This window comes from Saimiri boliviensis, chromosome 3, assembly GCF_048565385.1.
Source record: "Saimiri boliviensis isolate mSaiBol1 chromosome 3, mSaiBol1.pri, whole genome shotgun sequence".
In the NCBI taxonomy this organism is placed as follows: domain Eukaryota; kingdom Metazoa; phylum Chordata; class Mammalia; order Primates; family Cebidae; genus Saimiri; species Saimiri boliviensis.
Genome location: NC_133451.1, coordinates 90235063 through 90257019, shown reverse-complemented (window position 1 = coordinate 90257019; position 21957 = coordinate 90235063). Strand labels below are relative to the sequence as shown.

Below are 21957 nucleotides of genomic sequence, written 5' to 3'. Positions count from 1 at the left end.
TTGAGAAAAATATTCCTTGTAGCATGACCTTAACTAATGTGCTCTAGATACTTCCTTACATGCCTAACAAAATGGGTCTCTCCACAGGTAGGATATAAAAGCTCAGATGGTACCTGTACCTTAAGGAATCAGACATGATAAGCCAAGGGACTGTATCTGGGAGAAAAGAAACAAGTTAGTCATCCCTTAGAGCCCTCTCCCTCAGAGCCAGGTGCTGGATTGGAAAATATCTGTTTCAAAGTGCATTACATATGTTGCAATGCCCTTGCATCTATTCCTTAGAAAAATGATTTGCTATCCAATTCCTAGAAGTAGCATTAGTAGTTCAAAATGTATGCACATTTTAAAAATACAATTACTTTTTATTATAAAAATAACGCAGGTGGCTTTTGGAGGTGATGAATATGTTTATCACCTTGATTGTGGTAATGACATCATGGATGTATGTATGTGTCCAAACTCATCAAATTGTATACCTTAAACACTTGCAGTTTTTAAAATTAAGAACACTTGCAGTTTTTAAAATCTCTTGCTCAACGAGGAGATACCAAAACTTTGCATAGTCATACAACTTCACTCTATAACCAAACTGCTATAACCTTCCTTTTGAAAACAAAGAACATACAAATTTTATTCATGTAACTACTTGCACATTAAGTAACAAAACTAGTCATTTTACAGGCCATAAATCTTCTTTAATTTTCATGATTGAAGTTAGCTGTCTGAATTAATCTCCTCTCAGCTCCAAGAGGCAGTTAACCAAAAACAAGTTAGTGCATAATTGTAAAGGAAAATATTCAGAAAATGAAATTTAATTTGGTGACCAAATTGATTATTTTGTGGAGTTTTGCTAATTTCTCATTATATCAAGTGTGCTTTATTTAAAACAGCTGAGTAGGTAGATTACTCTCACATATGTGAATGCTGTCAGCCCTCCCAAAATGAAGCCATTGATTAGAAAATTTCATGAGTGTAGGCCTGTGCATTAGTCCATTTTGGTGCTGCTGATATAGATATACCAAAGACTGGGCAATTTACAAAAGAAAGAGGTTTAACAGGACTCACAGTCCCACATGGCTAGGGTGACCTCACAATCATGGTGGAAGGCAAGGTGGAGCAATTCACATCTTACATGGATAGCAGCAGAGAGAGCCTGTGCAGAGCAATTCCCATTTTTAAAACCATCAGATCTCATGAGACTCACTCACAGTCACAAGAACAGCACAGGAAACACCTGCCCCAATAATTCAGTCACCTCCCACTGGGTTCCTCCCACTATACGTAGGAATTGTGGGAATTACAATTCAAAATGATACATGGGTGGAGACACAGCAAACCATATCATATCAGCCTTTAAATTATGTTCCAACATTTACTTGTTGTTTGGAGTGGACACTTACTTTCTACTGTATTTTAAAATACATTTATATTGGCCAGATGTGGTGACTCACAACTGCATTCCCAGCACTTTGGGAGGCCAAGAGAAGCAGATCACCTGAGGTTAGAAGTTTGAGACCAGCCTGGCCAACATGGTAAAACCTCATCTTTATTAAAAATACAAAAATTAGCTGGGCATGGTGGTGCACATCTGTCGTTCCAGATACTAGAGAGGCTGAGAGGCAGGAGAATCACTTGAACTTGGGAGGTGGAGGTTGAAGTGAGCCAAGATCATGCCATTGCACTCCAGTTTGGATGACAGAGTGAGACAAAATCTCAAAAAAAAAAAAAAAAAAAAAAAAAAAGAGAGAGAGAGAGAAAACAACAACAAAATCCCAAAAAACCCTACATTTATATTAATTTTAAGTTATTTATATGCATTTAGATATTTCAAATATATTTACAGTGTATATTTGATTTCTATTATATTTTCTGTTATATTTTGGCTCCATAAGTAAAAGGTTGTTATGGCTATTGCTTTGGCTTTTCAACACATCCTCTCTTTCTCTATCAGTCTTCCTCTTTCTTATCTTCCTGCCTTCCTGCCTGCCTGCTGGTGCCTCTCTCTTTCTCTCTCTCTTTCAATCTCTCAAACACACACACACACACACACACACACACACACACACACACACACACAGAGAGAGAGAGAGAGAGAGAGAGAGAGAGAGAGAAATAGAAATATATGACGGGAGCCTTTCTCTACCACCAATTGATCTTTTCCAATAATGTCTTCCAATAAGTCTCCTATTTGCTTCAGCTAGTTTGTTTTCATCTCTGTCTATTGAATTATCACTACCATTTGGCATTCAGTTTTTTTCTTGAGAAAACTCATCTCTTATTATTTGTTAATTACAGAGCTCATTTTGGTGAGGCAGTTTTATTCCCTAGGATTATTATATATGTTTATATTTTTCTCTTCTATATTTCAAACTTTATTGAGGAATAATTGTCAAATAAAATTGTGTATGTTTTTGGAATGCAATGTGATATTTTGATGTGTGTATACATTATGAAATGTTTATTACAATTAAGCCAGTTAATATATTCATCACCTCACATATTAATGTGTGTGTGTGTGTGTGTGTGTGTGTGTGTCTGTGGTGAGAACATTTCAGATCTTCTCTTAGCAGTTTTCAAATATACTTTATCATTAACTGTAGTCACCATGCTGTACAATAGATCTCCAGGAATTATTCATCCTTTCTAACCAAAACTTTGACCAACATCTTCCCCTTCCCCATATCCTTAGGATCCCCTGAATGCCATTTTCTTTTTAAATTACATTCATTTGTGTTTTCAATTGACAAAAATTGCACATATGCATTACCGTACATATTTTTTTTGTGGTAAAAACACTTAATTGTACCCACCTTTGGTTTTTAAGACTATAATAAACTGTTATTAACTATAGTTATTGTGTACAAATAGATCACTTGAAATTATCCCTTCTATCTATCTGAAATTTTATATCCATTGACAAATATTGTCCAATCTCTCTCCTTCAGCCCATAGTAACCACCATTCTACCTTGTTTCTATGAGTATGGCTTTTAAATATTCTACATAAAGTGAGGTCATGTGGTATTTGTCTTTCTGTACCTGGTTTATTTCACTTAATTTAATATCTTTCAGATTCATCCATGTTGTTGCAAATGATAGGATTTCATTCTTTTTTAAGGCTGAATAGTATTCCATTGTGTATATATAACTCATTTCCTTTACTCATATGTTAATGGATACTTAGGCTAATTTAATGTCTTAGCTATTGTGAATAATGCTGGAATAAACATGGGGTGCAGGTATCTCTGCCACATACTGATTTCATTATCTTAGGATGTATATCCACGAGTGTGATTGCTGGGTCATATGGTAGTTCTATTTTTAATTTTTGGAGTAATCTCCACACTGTTTTCCATAATAGTTATACTAATTAACATTCCCACAAACAGTGTGCAAGTGTCCCCTTTTCACCATCCTCACCAACAGTTGTCTTTTATCTTTTTTGATACTAGCCATTCTAATAGGTGTGAGATGATAGCTCATTATGGTTTAAAATTGGATTTCCCTAAGGATTAATGATAGCGAGCATTTTTTCATATGCTTGTTGGCCATTTGCATATCTTATTTTGAGAAATATCTATGCAGGTCTTTGCCTGTTTTTTAATTGGATTTGTTTTTTTGCTACTGAATTGAGTAAGAATATTTTAAGTCATCTGTTGTCTGCTAGTGTTACTGACCAATTTAGCCTTTGCTGAATGTGTTAATGTTAAGAATACTAAATGTTATTACAAAAGCAATTTCATGAGCAGGATGACTCATTATGTGGGCACTAGCAAGATTTATGCCATTACTGTTACAGTGTCAGACTTCCTATATTACCTTCCTTTATAATTAACTACAGTAACATAAATAAATCCCTGCTCTTACTCACACTAGGGCATGTTACCTATAGTTCCCCATGTGAGAAGCAGCTAAATTCAAATTGGAACTAAAATTTGCATGGTCTTCCCTTGTGACTTCTAATTCTGTCTGATTTTAAAGACACTTGTTTTGTTTTGTTTTGTTTTGTTTTGTTTTGCTTTATGGCATATTGCCATAGCATATTTCTCCAAATCAACAGCTGTTAACATTTCTGAAAAATGATGACTTTTTGAGATATCTCCAAGATTGCTGAAAGTATATTTTATGTGTAATATTTTCCATTATTTAAAATCAGATATTTCCAATGAGTAGCCCTAAATTTGGCACGGGATTTACTAATAAACCTCCAGAAATTGAACATGTTACTATACTAAGAAACTATAATGGCATCTAATATAGATCATTTATATAAAAATCGTGTATATAGATTGATCATGTTTATTTATGTAGGTCAAGTATACTCCCTAAAGTTACTTATAACTAGAATCTCATAAATGTCGAACATTAAGAAAATTTTGGAGTCTTTTCCCCCCCAATTTTTTTTTTTTTTTTTTGAGACGGAGTTTCGCTCTTGTTACCCAGGCTGGAGTGCAATGGCGCGATCTCGGCTCACCGCAACCTCCGCCTCCTGGGTTCAAGCAATTCTCCTGCCTCAGCCTCCTGAGTAGCTGGAATTACAGGCACGCGCCACCATGCCCAGCTAATTTTTTGTAGTTTTTTAGTAGAGACGGGGTTTCACCATGTTGACCAGGAGGGTCTCGATCTCTCGACCTCGTGATCCACCCGCCTCGGCCTCCCAAAGTGCTGGGATTACAGGCTTGAGCCACCGCGCCCGGCCCCCCCCCCCCAATTTTAATATAAATTACATACAACATAAAATTTGCCATCTTAACCATTTTAAGTGTGCAATTCAGTGGGATTAAAGAAATTTATAATGCAGTACAAACATAACTGCCATCCATCTCTATAACTTATTTTGTAACCTGAAACTCTATATCCATTAAACAGTAATTCTTCATTTCCCCTCCAACCTTTAACCCCTGGAAACCACCATTCTACTTTCTGTCTCTATGAATTTGACTACTCTGGGTACTTCATATAAGTGGAATCATACATTTATTTATCCTTTTGTGACTGGCTTATATCACACAGAATAATGTCCTCAAAGTTGACCGATTCTGACCTGAAATATTTCACAATTTCCTTCCCTTATAAGGTAGAATAATAATCCATTGTATGTATAGATCACATTTTGCTTATCAATAAATTCATAATCAACACTTGGGCTGCTTCCCCATTTTAGCTATTGTGAATAATGCAGCTATGTATGTGGTTGTACAAATGTCTCTTTGAGACCCTATTTTCTTTTGGATATATACCCAGAGTAGATTTGCTGGATCACAAAGTAATTTTATTTTTAACTTTTTGAGTAACTGACATACAGTTATCTACAGTGGCTGGACTGTTTTACATTTCCACCAACAGTGCACAAGGGTTGCAATTTCTCCACATTCTTGCCAACACTTGTTATTTTCTGGTTATTTTGATAGTAGCCCTGCTATTGAGTATGAGCTGCTATTTCATTTAGTTTTAATTTGCATTTTCTAATGATTAGTGATGTTGTGAGCATCTTTTCAGGTGCTTATTGGTCATTCATATATCTTCTTTGGAGAATTCTATTCAAGTCCTCTGCCCATTTTTGAATTGGGTGTGTTTTTTTGTTTGTTTGTTTGTTTTATGTTGATTTTTTTTTTTACTTCTCTATATATTCTGGATATTAATTCCTTATTGGATATATGAATTAGGTTGTTTGTTATTGTTGTTAAGTTTTAGGAGTTATTTGTATACTCTGGTTATTAATCCCTTATCAGCTATATGATTTAGAAATATTTTCTCCCATCTTATGAGTTGCCTTTTTACTGTAATGATATTGTCTTTAGATGCATGCATTTAAAAATTTTATGAAATCTAATTTGTCTGTTTTTTTTTTATTTTGTTGTCTATGCCTTTCATGTCATATCAAATAAATCATTGCCAAATCCAATGTCATGAAGCTTTTGCTCTATGAAAAATCTTATAGTCTTGTCTACAGAATTACTCATATATATACACACACTCCCACACATGCATATACATATGTGTATATGTATATATGTAGAATTTATAGTAGGCTGTCTCCAATTTTGTTTGTTTACCTAATTATTGAGAAGATGGAGATTATGTTTTCTTATGCTCTGTTGAAAGCAACGTAATTGATAGAGAACAAAGGATGCAAGTTGGGGAATTACCTTTGAGCCAATGCTGTTCAGTTGTAGAGGTTCAAAATTTTGAATGACTGTGTTGAACACAGTGAAGAATACGTTATTCTGGACAGTATGGAAAGAAATGCTACATAGAAAATAATATCCATGAACCCATGCTAGACCAGTTAGAACCCATGCTTTTTCACAAGGCAGCTTCTGTAATGAGGCAACAAATTAATATCAAACTGACATCAAGAAAGCAAAGTTCAGAACCCATATCTTGGTCAGGGCTCCCTTTAAAATGAAATCTCCCTATTATATATCTGTGTCTAAAATCATATTTTTCTATTTATAAACAACTATTATATACCAATGACTAAAGTTTTAGGTAAATTTTATGGGACATCTTTTACTTAACAGTGAAATGTATAAAAGAGTTAAGAAATGTATTCACTGAAAACAATTAAATGTTTTAATCCATAATATTTACAGCTCAGCTGTCTAGATAATGTAAATGTCCAGAATTAAGTATACTCTGAAGTTTATAATTTTGTCATCATGTGAGATAGATCTAATTGATCAACTGTATTCACTTTACCTTGGTACTTAAACATATAATTTTTTCTACAGTCAAATAATAAAAGATCTGGAGTTCTATTTAACGTAATTCTTAGTGGATGATATCACAGGGGACATAAAAGTTCAATGCCAAATTTATCTTCTCCGAGTTTAAATATATGTCTTAACTCTGATAGCAAAATGATTTATAAAAAAGACACTATTCCAAAAATAAAAATTATCTCATTTTAAAGTTAATTTTGTAAATTGCTTTAGAAGTAAGTAGGATCTATGTAATCTATAGGATTGTGTGGAACATGACACAAGCCCACTTTTTTAGCGAGTGGTTCCTCTTTGCCTACATTATTATTCTTTTTTAAACAATCACGACACAACAAATTGAGTATAGAATTTATCATGCCTTTTTTAAAAAAAATGTAAGAATAGTGATGTATTGAGTGTTTTTTGGTAAGGGGGCCACAGAGCAAACTTTTAGCAGAAAGTTACCCAGATTCTATGCCTGAAACTTCACTCTCTAAAGCCATGAAGTTGATACCTCGGAATAATTTTTCTTGAGTGTCAAACAAATGTAACTGCTGATCTGAGAGCAACAAAGAAGTTTTACAATTAAAAACTTTTTGCAAATAGAACATTATTTTTTTTTATTTAAACTGACAAAAAAAGTTTTTTATTTAGCAGAAAGTTAATTACCCAGAGTAGAGTCTATGCCTAAAACTTCACTCTCAAGCCATGAAGTTGATACCTCAGGATAATTTTTCTTGAGTGTCAAATAAATATAACTGTTAATCTTGGAGCAGCAAAGAAGTTGACCATTATTTAAAACTTTGTGCGAATAGATCATTATTTTATTTTATTTAAACCACAATAAAAAAGGTTTTAAATTTGACAGTTGATAAGTGATTGTTCTACTACAGTCATTCTCAATGTAATTAACGTTATAAATCCATAGAATTTCAGGATTCAAGGAATTTTTACAACTTTAAGCCCTCAGAGTACAAACAAATTTTGCAATGATGAGATGTGGGCAAAACTGAAGAACTATGTAACTGTATTGAGGCATTTTGTATATTTTTCTTAAACTGCAGACAATAAATACTTTTGTATCCTTGGTGTTTTTTTTTTTAAATATTTTTCTTTAGGTTTGGGGTACATTTGCAGGTTTGCTATATAGGTAAACTTGTATTATGGGAGATTGTTGTACAGATTATTTCATCATTCAGGTACTAAGCCTAGTACTACTAGGTTTTTTTTTTCTGATCCTTTCTCCTCCCACCCTCCATCCTCAAGTAGGCCTCAGTGTCTGTTGTTTCCCTTTCTATGTTCATGAGTTCTCATTATTTAGCTCCCGCTTATAATTGAGAACATGTGGTATTTGGTTTTCTTTTTCTGCATTGGTTTGCTAAGTATAATGATCTCCAGCTCCATCTATCTTCCAGCAAAGGACATGATTTCATTCTTTTTTATGACTGCATAGTATTTCATGGTATATATGTGCTATATTTTCTGTATCAAAACTGTCATTGATGGGCATTTAGGTTGGTTCCATGTCTTTGCTATTGTGAATAATGCTTCAATGAACATTCACATGCATGTGTCTTTATGGTGGAATGATTTATCTTCCATTGGTTATATACTCAGTAATGGGATTGCTGGGTTGAGTGGTTGTTCTGTTTTTGATCTTTGAAGAATCACTACACTGCTTTCCACAATAGCCAAACCAATCTACTCTCCTCCAAACAGTATATAAGCATTTCTCTTTCTCTGCTGCTTTGCCAGCATCTGTCATCTTTTTTACTTTTAATAATAGCCATTCTGATAGTGTGGGATGGTATTTCACTGTGGTTTGGTTTGCACTTCTCTATTGATCAGTGATGTTGAACTTTTCTTCGTATGCTTATTGGCCACATGTTTGTCTTCTTTAGAAAAGTCTGTTAATTTCCTATGTCTATTTTTCAATGATGTTATTTTTTCCTGTAATTTTATTTAAGTTCCTTGTAGGTGCTACATATTAGACATTTTTAAGATGCATATTTTGCTAATATTTTCATCTATATGTTGTCTGTTTACTTTGTTCATAGTTTCTTTCGCTGTGTAGAAGCTCCTAAGTTTCATTAGATCCCATTTGCCAATATTTTCTTTTGTTGCAATTGCTTTTGGTATGTTTTATTGTAAAGTCTTTGCCCATTCCTATGTCCAGAATGATATTGCCAAGGTTATCTTCCAGAATTTTTATAGTTTTGGGTTTTACAGTTAAGTGTTTAATTTATCTTCAGTTGATTTTTGTATATGGTGGTAAAAGAAAGGAATCCAGTTTCAGTCTTCCACATATGGCTAGCCAGTTGTCTCAGCACAATTTATTGAGTAGGAAGTTCTGTCTCCATCTCTTGTTTTTTTCAACTTTGTTGAAGATCAGATGGTTCTAGATGTGTGGCATTATTTCTGGGCTCTCTATTCCATTCCATTGGTCTGTGTGTCTGTTTAATTTATTTTTGGTGTTTATATAAACAAAATATTATAAAGTCTTCAAAAGGAAGGTCCTCTATTTATATATCTTCATATTAGCCAAAATGCATAGCAGAATATTTTGCATGTAATATTCAGTCAATGTATGCTGATTTACTGAGTTAAATTTGGCTTATGCCAGATTGATGGTAACATAAGAAATGCAGCACAACAAAGTAAGATGTTTTCCTTTTTTTTTTCTCAGATTAAATATTATAGCAATTTGGATGACTCCCACCAGAATATATATATATATATATATATATATATATATATATATATATATATATATGTGTGTGTGTGTGTGTGTGTGTGTGTGTATATATATATACACATTTTTTTTTCAAATTCATATGGATTTTAGATGAGATTATACTAAGTAACAGAAAATTTGTACTTTGAATTTTTTCTAAGCAACTTCTGGCCTCCTAATTCCCCTCCACCAGTGCTTTTAACTGGATTAACTTGTGAAAATGTGGCAAATTGTAAAGAATATTTGTCCTTAGTCTTCCTTATATAGTTTTGGAGAGTCAATGTTAAGTTACAATGTATTTTATTTTACTTTTGCGGACATCTCTAACCCTGAATAGCTAAAATTCTAACACACTGTATACAATTTGTACTTAACTTTCTTTTTGCCTTTAGTGTTTTGACAGATGGCTGCTGCCAAGAATCAGCTTGGGTGGGAAGCTAAAGTTACAAGGGATATAAGAATTTGCATGCATAGCTGATATCCCTTAGGTTTCTTTTCTGTACTCCAAGTGATAAACAGAGACCTGAGCCAGAGCTCCTGCCTTCTGGGATGGCCCTTGCCAATGATGGTCTCTTGACTGAGTCCCAGGTCCCCAGTCTGTAAATTAGACATAATTTTGTTTGTCATCCCCTTTATTTCACCAGGGGATTCTAAGGACTGCAAAACCACATAGCACTTCACAATACAAAATGCTATGGTAATGGTTAAAATGAAGAATTATCGTGTCCTGCCAATGAGTTATCTACTCTCAGGGAGCAAGTTAAGCATCTGGGATGTGAGTTAACTCTCTCCCACCATCAGGGCCCCATTTTGAGCTGAAGGCTAGAGGGTATATAACCTTATATTATTTCTAAATGAGGCCAAAATACTTCTGCCCTTCCCACTATGCTAACATTTTATAACTAAAAATTTACAAGGAGCTATTAGACAGTCTTGGCAAATTCTAAAAATTAAGCCTAGAAGATTATTATAACTTAATATGTAATTATTGATGCAATTGCCAATATTTATTCCTTTAAAATAAAATAAAATAAAATATTTTTATTCTTTCAGGTTTTCCTCCCCGAAATCTTCTTCAAAGACTAAAAGCATGAGCAGTAGTATTGAAGTTGTCCTTTGCAGTTCATTATAGCTTTATGATTTATTAATTTATACAAACATTTTCATTCTATTAAGTTATTCACTACAAAGTGATATGTGTTCTTCACATTTACAACATATTTTCTAAGTTAATAATCCATTTATATTTGTTAGCTAGGTGTGCCATAACAAAATACTACAAATTAGTTTTCTTAAACAGCAGAAAGTGTGGTCTCATCATCTGGAGATTAGAAAACCTAGATCAAGTTGCTGGCAGAGCTGGTTCCTTCAGAGGCCTGTGAAGGAGGCTGCCTCCAGGCCTCTGTCCTAGGTGCTAGTGGTTTCTCTGGAATCTTTGATGTTCCCTGGTTTCTTCTGCATCACCCCATCTCTGTCTTCATCTTCACATGCTGTTCTCCCTGTCTGCATGTCTGTGTCCAGATTTCTCCTACATATAAAAACACTCAACTTAATGGATTAGGGACCCACCTTACTCCAATATGACTTCATCTTTAATTAATTAATTACATCTGCAGCAACCCTATTTCCAAATAAGATCACATTCTGAGGTAGTAGAAATTAGGACTTCAACTATGAATTTGGGGAGGACAGACGTAATTATAACAAAATTTTATTAAGTCTAAATTAAACGTATTGATGTGACAGGAGACCATAACTGATTACAGTTAAATTTATATTAGAGACTGTTTATTTTTTCACAGTCCACATGGCTTTTTAGATTTTAATCATATATCCTTTCAGATTTCACTTGTCATGTCTATCGTGTTCTCACTGATTTCATTCAGGTGTCTTAGGAAAGATGCTCTTTCCTATTCCTTTTAGAGTAATTTCTGCATTTTTAGGGTCCATAGTTTCATTACCATTTTGGGAGTTACCACTGAATACATATGTTGTGTATTATCTATTCCCCCCAAAATTAATAAATTCTTGAAAGCCAGGTGCTTGAAGCTAAGATTTTTCCTATCTGGCAGTAGAGACATAACTTTGGGCAAGTGAGTCTCTGTATCTGTAAACAAATTAATAATGTTTTAATGGAATGTTGGAGAGGATTAAGTGAGATATTGAAAATAAAGTAAGAAACACTCTTAGCATAATGCTTGAGACTTGGCAAATGCTCCGAAAATTTTCTTGTTTTTGTTTCATTATTCAAAATGGCCTACTGTTATCTGCACATTGAATGGAAAACTATGCAGCCCTTTTTCCAAATCATTCAACAAAATTTACATAAGGTTGCATCATTTTTTTTCTTCATTAGGTTGCTACATCAAATGATCCCTTCTCGAAATTTCAAATAGCTTTAAAGAACAAAGGTTTTTTTTTTTTTTTTTAATTTTGCTTTTTCCATTTTTCCTTTCCTTTTGTATTTGAGCAGTACTTCTGCTTCTTTCAGCAGTAAAGACAGTACTTCTACTGTCTTTCAGCAGTATTTCTGTTCCTGCCACACATTTTTTTTTTCCTTATTCCAGAATTCAAGCTTAAAATGGAGCCTAAAGGCCTTATTTAGAACATGCTATCTTTGTGACAAAGGAAAGGAGACCAACCAAAACTTAGAGTGTACCTTGCAGCTTCTGCACACAAGTGACATACTATTTCTTCTACTCACAGTTTCATGGTTAGAGCAAATCATTTGAACAAATATGGTGTAAAGAGATTGGGAAGTATATTCCTTACATAGAAAGACACTGAAAGTCACATGTTGAAATGTAGAAATGTGTAATCTTCCAACAGGAGAGGAGGCTGAAAATAATTTGGAACATAACACAATCTACCACAAAGATCAATCACAATTCTGATACCTGAAAAACATCAATATTAGTAATTTTCTCTTCATAGGTCTTTTTATTTCTACTTATGCTTTTTTTGTTTTTAATCTAGAAAAACAAAATAATTGTAGTCTTGAAATGACTACATTTCATTGCCTTCATAGAAGGCTCTTCAAAAAACATCTAATAGGCATACTTTCATCCACGTACGTGACTATTTTATTCAAACTCCTAAACTAACGTCATGTTTCCTTATATGGAGATTCATATTGACTTTCCTGTAATTTATATTCCAAGTAATTAATGGTCTGTTAAACATCATTTGCTTTTGCCTACATAGGAAAACTTCCTGACTTTTGGTAATAGTACCCCATTTAAAAACTACCCAATAAGAAATATAAAAAAAATAAATGAAATTCTTAGGATCCCCCAACCATCTGAATGGATTTCTTCCTCAGCCAGGGCACTCTAAAATTTAACCTGAAAGACTGGTTCAGGCCATCATGAGAAGTGGAGGTCAGACAAGCCTCATTTACCCTCCAGCATTAACATCAACGCAGACCTTAAATCTGATTTAAAAAACCACCAAAAACATTTACAATTTATTTTCTTTTAAGTGTGCTACCTGGAGGCTTCATCTGCATGATAAAACTTTTGTCTCCACAACCTGTTATCACAACCCAGACATTCCTTTCTATCGACAATAACTCTTTCAACCAATTACCAATAAGGAAAATTTTAAATTTACATATGACCTGGAACTCTCCTCCACCCCCATCCTCCCACTTCAAGTTGTCCCCCCTTCCTGGACTTGACGAATGTACTCAGGATCTCCTGGGGGCTGTGTCATGGGCCATGGTCACTCATATTTTGCTCCAAATAAATGTCTTCAATATTTTGCAAAGTTTAACTCTTACCATCAACACCACTTTCAGTCTTCATGTCTCATTTGGGTATTATGTACTCTAAAGTGTCACAATAATTGGTTCGTAGGCAGATATATGACTCAAATTGAGCTTACAAGAGCAAATAGATGTGAACCTGACAACTATTACAAGAACTGTAAGGAAAGACTGTCTCTATCAGGGTGTTCATTAACTGTTAAGATTCATTCCTGAAGCTACTGGTGACTCTCTGGCTACCATGAGAATATAGCTTCTATGAGAATACTTCATATCAGAGAAAATAATTCCTAACAGTGGAAGAGAAAATGAAAAGATTAAGAGTATTGTTTAAGCACCTGGATATAACCTTAAAGTAAGCTCAACCTCCTTGACTTCCATTTTTTTCTTAAACTGATAAGATTTCTGTCACATGCAACCAAAATAGTCTTGACTTATATATTCAACTTTCCAGTTTTCTTCTGGATTATCAGGGAGATGTGAATATATGCTTCCTGTTTCATTCCACTCTCCCTTTTCTGTAAGATTTATGATTTGATCAAAGTTGCATATAACTTTTTTATTCTTCACTCATTTGATATCAAATTAGTATAACCAAAAATCATTAAATAAATCTACTTTATGATGGGTAAGTCTTATTTCTCAGTTCCATGATGGAAATAAAGAAAATTAATTTTAATGATAAATTATTTGCTATATATTATTTTCAAGCTTTAAGAAAGTGAAGTGGCAGTATGGTATCAAGGAAAAGAACAGAATTTGGAATTGTAAATCAAAGAAAGTGATGGAGGTGAGTCTCATTTGTTTTAGAGGTTTATTTTGTCAAGATTGAGGATGTGCCCAAGAAAAAGGAACACAAAACCACAGGAAACATCTCTGATTCATACTTTTTCCAAAGAGTGTTTTAGGATATATATATTAAAAGAGAAGGGGCAAGCAGTAGGGCAAAGAGGAAGGGGAAAAGGGAGTATATAAAGTAGATAAAAGGCACAAGCAGTGTCATTTCTTTCAGTCTTTGATCATTTACTGAATCCACATTTTACATGTGTAAGGAGGAAGTGGTGAAATAGTTATGCATCTCCCTTGTGCTCACTGAATTTTTACATAAGTTAACATAGAGCAGAGGAAGACATCACATATGCATTTGTCTCAGGTGAGTTGTGAGCAAGGGAGGGGTGACTCGTAAGTCCTGTCATTTGTCCAGTCCTCGTGAAAATAACTTACATTTTCAGGGTAAAATTCAACAGAACTGTTTTAGGGAAAAGATCTTGGGCCCCACAAGGAATTGTTAGCAAATTGTGAGATAGGTATGTAGCCTTTTTATCTTTATAGCTATCTATTTAGGACAAAAATTAGAGACCATTTTCATGATGTAGTTCCTAGATTGACTTTTCCCTTTCACTTAGTGAGTATGGGGTCCCAATATTTTATTTTCTTCTCACAGAATTAATGAACATGCATTAAAACTATGACTCTCCTAATTATTAGCAGTATGACCCAAGAGAATGATTTATACTTCATATATATCTTAATTATTTTAATTGGGGGTAATATTAGAAATTTAACAGATATTGTAGTGAGCAAATGAAATAATGTTTGTGGCAAAAATTAAAAATTTTGTAAAAATTATCACGGTTCTTAAAACTGGACAAAAGTATAGTCCTAGTATTAGGAGCATTTACTTCACCAGGAGCTCATTAAAAATGCTGATTCTCGGCCGGGTGCAGTGGCTCAAGCCTGTAATCCCAGCACTTTGGGAGGCCGAGGCAGGTGGATCACGAGGTCGAGAGAGCGCATCCTGGTCAACATGGTGAAACCCCGTCTCTACTAAAAATACAAAAAAAAATTAGCTGGGCGTGGTGGCGCGTGCCTGTAATCCCAGCTACTCAGGAGGCTGAGGCAGGAGAATTGCCTGAGCCCAGGAGGTGGAGGTTGCGGTGAGCCGAGATCGCGCCATTGCACTCCAGCCTGGGTAACAAGAGTGAAACTCCGTCTCAAAAAAAAAAAAAAAAAATGCCGATTCTTTAAATGGGAGAGTGGTTGGTAAGATGGCCAAATAGGAACAGCTCCAGACTACAGCTCCCAGGGAGATAAATGCAGAAGGTGGGAGATTTTTGCATTTCCAACTGAGGTACCCAGCTCATCTCACTGGGCCTGGCTAGACACTGGGTGCAGCCCATGGAGGGTGAGCCAAAGCAGGGTGGAGCATTGCCTCACCTGGGAAGTGCAGGGGTTGGGAAACTCCCTCCCCTAGGCAAGCGAAGCTGTGTGAGACTGTGCCATGAGGAACCATGCATTCCAGACCAGAAACTATGCTCTTCCCATGGTCTTCACAGCCCACAGACCAGGAGATTCCCTCAGATATCTACACCACCAGGGCCCTGGGTTTTAAGCACAAAATTGGGCGGTCATTTCAGCAGACATTGAGATAGCTGCAGGAGTTTTTTTTTCATTCCTCAGTGGTGCCTGGAATGCCAGTGAAACAGAATTTTTCACTCTCCTGGAAAGCAGTCTTAAGCCAGGGAGCCAAGTGGTCTAGCTCAGGTGATACCACCCCTCTGGAGCCCATCAAGCTAAAATCCACTGGCTTAAATTATCACTGCCAGCACAGCAGTCTGAAGTCAACCTGAGACACTAGAGCTTGGTTGAGTGAGGAGTGTCCCCCATGACAGAGGCTTGAGTAGGCAGTTTTCCCCTCACAGTGTAAACAAAGCAACTGGAAAGCTCAAACTGGGTGGAACCCAACACAGCTCAGCAAAGCTGCTGTAGCCAGACTGCCTCTCTAGATTCCTCGTTTCTAGGCAGGGAATCTCTGAAAGAAAGGCAACAGCCCCAGTCAGGGGCTTATAGATATAACTCCAATCTCCCTGGGACAGAGCACCTAAAATAATGGGCAGCTGTGGGCAGTTTCAACAGACTTAAACATTCCTGCATGCTGGCTTTGAAGGGAGCAGTAGATCTTCCAGTACAGCGCTGGAGGTCTGCTAAGGGACAGACTGCCTCTTCAACTGGGTCCCTGACCCCTGTGCCTCCTGACTGGAAGACACCTCCCAGCAGGGGTCTACGGACACTTCATACAGGAAAGCTATGGCTGGCATCTGGTGGGTGCCCCTCTGGGACAAAGCTTCCAGAGGAAGGAAGAGGCAGCAATCTTTGCTGTTCGGCAGCAATCTTTGCTCTTCTGCAGCCTTTACTGGTGATACCCAGGTTAACAGGGTCTGGAGTGGACCTCCAGCAAACTCCAGCAGACCTGCAGCAGAGGGTCTTGACTGTTAGAAGGAAAACTAACAAACAGAAAGGAATAGCATCAACATCAACAAAAAAGATGTCCAAACAGAAACCCCATCCAAAGGTGATCAACATTAAAGACCAAAGGTAGATAAATCCACTGAGGAAAATTCAGTGCAAAAAGGCTGAAAATTCCAAAATCTAGAATGCTGCTTTTCCTCCAAATGTTCACAACTCCTCACCAGCAAGGGAACAAAACTGGTGAGAATGAGTTTGATGAATTGATAGAGATAGGCTTCAGAAGGTGGGTACTAACAAACTCCCCTGAGCTAAAGGAGCATGTTCTAACTCAGTGCGAGGAAGCTAAGAACTTTAAAAAAAGGATAGAGGAATGGCTAACTAGAATAACTAGTTTAGAGAAGAACACAAATGACCTGATGGAGCTGAAAAACACAGCATGAGAACTTTGTGAAGCATGCACAAATATCAATAGCTGAATCAATCAAGCAGAAGAAAGGGTATCAGAGTTTGAACATCAACTTCATGAAATAAAGTGTGAAGACAAGATTAGAGAAAAAAGAATGAAAAGGAATGATAAAAACCTCCAAGAAACTTGAGACTGTGTGAAGAGACCAAACCTATGTTTGATTGGTATACTTGAAAATGACTGGGATAATGGAATCAAGTTGGAAAACACTCTTCAAGATGTTATCCAGGAGAACTTTCTCAACCTAGCAAGACAGGCCAACATTCAAATTCAGGAAATACAGAGAACACCACAAAGATATGCCTTGAGAAGAGCAACCCCAAAACAAATAATCATCAGATTCACCAAGGGTGAAATGAAGGAAAAAATGTTAAGGGCAGCCAGATAGAAAAGTCAAGTTACTTAACAAGGGAAGCCCATCAAACTAACATCAGGTCACTCTGCTGAAACCCTACCAACTAGCCACAAAGATAAAATGGACACAGATTTAAAGAATTCAATATGTAAGATAATGGTAAATGAAATATGATAAGATACAATATGTATAATTATCAAAGAAATGATATACTATGAGATAGGAAATTAAGAAGAAAAGATAATTGCACACTCCAATTTTCTCAGAGGAACATATCATTTGAGGATAAATTCCTCAAGCTATATAGAGATTCTTGTGGGGTTAAGTGTATGGGAAGGATTCCAGATGAAAGAATTATGGTAAAAACAATATAGATGTGCAAGGCCAGGAATACGTTCAGTATGACTGGAGTGTAGCGTGCTTTGAAGGATAAATAAATAAATAAAAACAAAACCATAATAACTCTTTCCCATCTTGCAAGATGGCAGGTGAAAATTGAGAAGCCAGATACTAAAGAGAAGAAACCAGAAGCCAAGAAGGCTGATGCTTGTGGCAAGGTGAAAAAGGGTAACTTCAGGCCTAAAAAGCCCAAGAAGAGGAGGCCCCTTTGTGGCTGCAATCCTTTTCAGAGGAATTAGCATGTATTACCGATCTGCTGTGTATTCCAGAAGGCCATGTACAAGAGGAAGTACACAGCTGCTAAATCCAAGGGTGAAAAGAAAGGAGAAAGTTCTTGCAACTGTTACAAAACCAGTTGGTGGTGACAAGAATGGCGGTACCTGGGTGGTTAAACTTTGCAAAATGCCTAGATATATCCTACTGAAGATATGCCTCAAAAGCTGTTGAGCCATGGCAAAAGATCCTTCAATCAGCACATGAGAAAATGGCGAGCCAGCATTCCCCCGGGGACCCTTCTGATCATCCTCACTGGATGCCACAAGGTTAAGAGGGTGCTTTTCCTGAAGCAGCTGCCTAGTAGTTTGTTACTTTTGACTGGACCTGTGGTCCTCAATCAAGTTTGTCTATGAAGAACATGTCAGAAATTTGTCATTTCCTCCTCAACCAACATTGATATCAGCAATGTAAAAATCCCAGAACATCTTACTGATGCTTACTGTGAGAAGAAGTAGCTGCAGAAACCCAGACACCAGGAAGGTGAGATATTCTACACAGAAAAGAGAAATATGAGATTACAGAGCAGTGATGAGAAAGCTGTGGGTGCACAGATTTTACAAAAAATCAAAGCTATTCTTCAACTCCAGGGCTACCTGCAATCTGTGTTTGCCCTGGCAAATGGAATTTGTCCTCACAAATTGAAGTTCTAAATATCTTAAGAAGAACTTAATTAAATAGCTGACAAAAAGAAAAAAACACAAAAAAGTAGCTTGAGAATAAATTTAAAATGGCTTTGGATGAGAAGCAAAATTCAGATGACTTTTTTAGCAGTAAGGGATTTATAGCTGGAGAATGGAATTTTGAAAGTGTACAGACTTTAGAACATCATGCTTAAAAGCATGGTTTAGATACTTCTGCCTCAATTCAAATACTAAATTACAACTAACCCCCTGTTAAATTTAACAGAAATGTAATTGTTCTGTGTCAAATGTACAATGGGAATATATATTTACATATACATTATTGCTTAGTTGCAGTTATCATAAGCCACTCTGGATAGTTTAGGCATGAAGAGAGTTATGCAGAATGTTAGGTGACCTTTGGAAGCACTGGCTGGACTGAAGAAAACAGTCTTCATAATAAATGTTTTAAAATGTTGCCCAAGGCCACATTGCAGAACTGGACTACCATGGATAGAAACCTTTGCTCCTGCCATGATTAGGAAGCTACTGCCATATTGAGAAGTTACCACTGCATCTCTCAGGTCCAGCATCACAAAATCTCTGCCATATCCTACAACAGAAAAATGGGGACTTCCAGTTCTGTATCTCTCTTGACATCATTCAGTTCTGATTCAAGTTTTGCATGAACACGTAGGAATGAGGCACAAAGTGATGTGTACACCCTGGGCTGGAATTGTCTGGGCAATGTGGCATTTAGCTTGCCTACCTCATCTGAGCAAGGTACGTTGGGGAAAAGTTAGAATAAAGTTTGAAGGAACCGATCTACATTATCTTCTAATTCTCAAAATTACCGTGAGGATTAGATTCAATTCTCTGTATCAAGCTTTTGGGACAACACAGAATATGCAGCATATAGTTGATGCTCAGGAGGTGGCAGCTTATGAAAGATTTTATGATCACAGTTTTGAATAAAGAGAAAAAAGAAGCAGTGGAGCCATTTAGAAGACAATTTCTGCCGTTTAGAGTAGAAGAAATAATGAGACAGAATGAAAATGAAGGTTGTACATATGAACAAATGAATAGATAGTCCTGTTATTTCAAAGACATCATGGACTGGACTCCATGACGAATGTAACTGATAGTTGTAAAGTTGATTTTCAGATTGCTAGTGATTTTCAGTATGAAGCTACTTGTTTTATTTCAAGATGCATGCTGAAAAGGAACCAAATCAGTTTCAAATGCCACAATTGATTGTCCATAGCCGTTTTGTTTTTCTCAGAGCTAAAAATTTTTAGGACAGACACCAGAAGAGTTTGTAGCAATTTGGCATTCTCTCTGAAACAGCGAATCTCAATAAATGCATTCTAGATGGATCTTTTGTAATGTTTGAACACCTAAATATTATTTACTTGTAATGAGAAATAAAATCAATACACTTTTTAAATTTTATAAGCTAAAATGCCTCCATTTTAAGGTAGAAATTATTATTGAAGTTCTTTAGACCTATTTTCTGCAAGGAATTAATTTCCCCAAAACATGATTACTAGCAAGACCAAAAAATGTGTTGAATCCAAATGCTCAGTAGGACATCCAACTTAACCATGTCATAAAATATTTCAGGAAGCCAGTAATAGAGTTCTCAGTGTTTCCTTACAGTTTACAAGGAAGAAGCAATCATTCATTTAGCAACTTGTTGCTAATGGTCCTTTTCTCTGATCTCTAGTTAGTCATTAGCTGTCAATCTTCTGCTGACTTATATTTATAGGTTTTTTGTTTTTGTTTTTGTTTTGCTTTCTTTCATAAACAAACAACGCAGGCAGGCTAGTTAGCTTAACTAATGTCTTTACTAATCACTGATTTCTGTCTGCCTCAAGGATTGTTTAGTTAGTGCAAAGTGACACTTAGTGCATCTGGTTACCCTGACTTATCTCTGCAGAATGCTGATTCCTCAGGCAGTAAGTGTCTTTAAGACTTTTATTTGAGATGGTTCTAACTTCTGAACCTCCAAGTATGTGGGCCAGGTTAGAGGAGCATTACATCTTTTCTCTTAAGAGAGTTCACTTTAAAAGCAATACGTGAATTTTCCATTTCTATAAAGGTTTTCCTCTTCTACATAGAAAAAATACAGTCAGAATTAGTTTAATGATGAAAATCTTACCTGTTATGTGAAAGATAAGAAAATGTTTGTATTGCATCCATAAGTTATTTATTAGAGTTACAAAAAACATAAACTATAATACAAATAAGAAAATTAACACTTATTGAGCACTTCCGATATACCAGGTATCTTGGGGACCACTTTACATATATTCTCCCAATTATTCCTTTTAACAATCATGTATGTGACAGACTACTATCTTCATTTTATAGACAAGCCAACTGAGGATTAGCGAGTAAGAAACTAGTCCAGTGTTTCACACATGCAGCTAGGAAGAGCAGTTCAGGTATTCAAATCAGGCAGCTTGATTCCTGTTTCAGGGGAAATGTGTGTGTGTGTGTGTGTGTGTGTGTGTGTGTGTGTGTGTGTAATATGAACTAAGCTCTTAATTTCTTAATGCCAATAAGAAATTGATTCACTAAGCAGTTTCTCAGGAAAAGCAAATACTAAATGTCACAACAGATGGAGTGCTAGTTTGTTGTCTTATTCTGCCCTTTGGATGTTTCAAACTGCTGTTTCCTGCTTCAAAATATCAGTTAGGAAAGTCAAAGTTACACAAAGTGGAAGCGAAAGAGTGGAACCAATAAGGGGAAAATCTATCAGAAGAACACATTTGGGATACTCTTAAATAAGGGAATGAAAAAGGAATATTGTTTTTCTCTAAACTACTTTTTAAAGAACAAGAGTTTCTTTAATATGTATATTTTACTGCAGTTTAGGTTTTGGGGTACATGCGAAGAGCATGCAAGATTGTTGTATAGGTACACACGTGGCAATGTGGTTTGCTGCCTTCTCCCTATCACCTATATCTGGCATTTCTCCTCATGTTATCCCACCCTCCCCAACTCCCCACCCCCCGCTGTCCCTCCCCTAGTTCGCCCCCCAACAGACCACAATGTGTGATGCTCCCCTCCCTGTGTCCAGGTATACTCATTGTTCAACACCCGCCTATGAGTGAGAACACGGTGTTTGATTTTCTGAAGAACAAGAGTTTTAAGGGTAAAACAATGTTTATCTCATCTTTATGCAGAATTTTGTAATACGTGTTTTAATATAATATAGCATATTAGCAGCTCCTGCATTTGAAGAATTCAGTTACTGAGTTATTTGTTTTTCTTTCCTTCTTTCATATTTAATCACATGTAGTGAGAAATAATTTAAGGCCAATGAAATGCCTTCTCCAAAACCTCTGGCCAAGCAGAGCAATTTCCAGCATGCTCAGCACCCC

The 21957-nt window shown here is 36.0% G+C and overlaps 1 protein-coding gene across 2 annotated transcripts in view; it reads left to right on the top strand.

The window, feature by feature from the left end:
* Nucleotides 1-21957, top strand: part of STPG2 (sperm tail PG-rich repeat containing 2) — a 671193-nt gene that overhangs the window by 612145 nt on the left and 37091 nt on the right. The window lies entirely within an intron of this gene.